We start from the raw sequence: 2,328 nt of genomic DNA on the forward strand, positions 1-2,328 counted from the left end.
TATAATACCATACCATATAAAATTTTATAATGGAAACAACAAATACAAATGAATAAATAAACAGATAAAAGAAACACAAGTGGAGCCTATAGAGAATGTATAGAGCTGATCTTCAAAAAGTAAAATGTGTTTGGCACCGAAGCATTCAGATCAGAGTTCTGATTGCAAAAACTGCCAGACAGGACATAAATTTAAAAAAGGAAAAATGACATTAGTGAAGCAGGGCTTAGCATGTGGTAGACCAAACTGTATTTATTCCAAGAAAAAACGAAACTGGAATAACAAGATGACAAGAGACATGTTGCAACTCGTCCTCTCTCAGAATAAAATAAGAGAGCAGTTTCAGTTGAAGCTGAGCTGCTCATTGCACCACTAAGTAGCACAGCTGTAACATAGCTGCACCTGCTGGAGTTACAAGATACATGCACAGTAAATAAATAGGCTTATATTTAAGAAAAATGAGAAAGAATGTATTATTTACAAAGATTGTATTAACAAGTATTATTTTTCAATAGAAATACATTAATTTGATATCAAAGGAGAGAAACAGAGGTGCATACAGTTAAAAAGGAAGACTGTCACAACAATTAAGAATAGGTCAATACAAAGAGAACCAAAATAAATAAAGCTGTTAACTTATTATTTATCTACAGATTATATATTGTACAGATGTGCTGCCTCATTTGCAAATAAAGTTTTCTTGATTTGGACTGTATATAAATATAGCCTGTTTAGACCTTAAAACTATGTTGTTTAGCTCTTATTAATCTGATCGACTCTGCCATGCATGGCACTTAAATTCATTATAAAATCTCTTTCTAATTCAAGACCTTTATGAATGGTGCCTCACAGAAAAGTGCTGCTTCTGATTTAGCATTGTAGCTATCACAGATTATTAGACTCAGTGCAAAATTAACAGCTGATGAAAGTGACAGTCATCAACTGTAGGTTAGAGGTAAGAAGCCCTTCTTTGGTTGCCTAGATGAAGTTAAAACATTTTGGGTCTTTTGAGGTTTCTACAGTGATTTTAATTTTACTTCCTATATTATGCCCATGGACATGGTCCAATCCTGAGGCTCATCGCTCCTGATTGGCCATTTTAAAGCAAATTAGCTACACTAGGATTGTTAGTCTGTGACTTTGGGTGAGACCCAAAGTAGCTGTTTTTCCTGAAATGGTGCGTCTACAACCAGAAAAGTAGTTACAAAGTTACAATAATGCACTGGAATGGGAAATGGAGCATATTCTCCTTGTTTCCAAGACAATATGTTTTATTCTTGGACTCCAAAGCAGCTTCGGATGGTTCACAGTTCAAAATAATACTTATTTATCTTTGTTTTTAAGCCTCAGTTTGACTTTTCAGTTCATCTTCTGTCTTTTCTTGGCTTCTCTCCCTATAAGCCAACTTTTGTCTGACTGACTGGTTTCCCTCATAAACAGAAGATTTGAATGGTAAGGGGACCTTTTGTGCTCATGGTCAGAACTGCATGTCTCAGATGAAAATATTGATGATATCCACTCTCTATAATGCAATAAAAGTGATTACATGACCTCATCACATGAAACTTCAGATACTACAGGTCATCTAACACAGTAAGCAATGTAACAACCAATTTGCACAGATGAACTGAGTTGAGTTATTGCCATTTAGAAATACATACAGAGAGACTAAAGCCATGCTGAAGACTGTTTAGGCACAGGTGCTTTGTTCAGGGATATTGACAATGACAGTCACTGCATTCACAGAAACTCTTTCTCAAAGCCTGTTTTCCTGTCATTGAAATGTGTAGCTTCTTCAGCTGCTCCCCTGCTTCCTCCAGATATTTCAGAAGCTCCACTTCCTGATCTTACTTGATCCGAAGTTCTTGCCCCTCTGGAGTTGTGTGGTTTTCTATCAAAGCTGTTCCTTGTGGTGTTTACACATCTGGATTCTTGAGCATCACCTCTTTTTCATCATGTTCAAGAATCCTAGTAAAAATACAGTGTTAACTTGTCATTTTGTGTTCTTTGTGGTCACATAGAACAATGTATACAATTCACAGACAGGAGGATTCACTTGTGTTTGAATATTGGCTTAGTTTATCCCACTTTTTAAAGTATTTGCCCCCTATTTGGAATTGGTTTTATTTTGATTCTTCGTAAATGAAAAAAGAAGTTTAGGGTCATGGCACATTGTTGACATGCTTGCCATGTTTTCTCAGATCTCAGTAGAGAAAATTTCATGTTCTTGTAATGACAAAAACACTATTTTAAAATGGAAAAAAAGAGAGACTTGTTTACCTTACTCGGCATCTGTGAATGGTCAGTAGAATACTCAGAAACACGGCG

At 35.7% G+C, this 2,328-nt stretch overlaps 1 long non-coding RNA gene across 1 annotated transcript; it reads right to left on the minus strand.

The window, feature by feature from the left end:
- Positions 1 to 226: 226 nt before the first annotated feature.
- Positions 227 to 2,328, minus strand: LOC106632875. Its single transcript, XR_001336049.1, has 2 exons — positions 2,281 to 2,328; positions 227 to 1,968 (listed from the first exon to the last, which is right to left on the minus strand). It is a non-coding gene; the product is annotated as an uncharacterized LOC106632875 (long non-coding RNA).

This window comes from Haplochromis burtoni, unplaced genomic scaffold (genome assembly GCF_018398535.1).
Source record: "Haplochromis burtoni strain Fernald_Lab_line unplaced genomic scaffold, NCSU_Asbu1 Contig_3304, whole genome shotgun sequence".
Lineage (NCBI taxonomy): Eukaryota > Metazoa > Chordata > Actinopteri > Cichliformes > Cichlidae > Haplochromis > Haplochromis burtoni.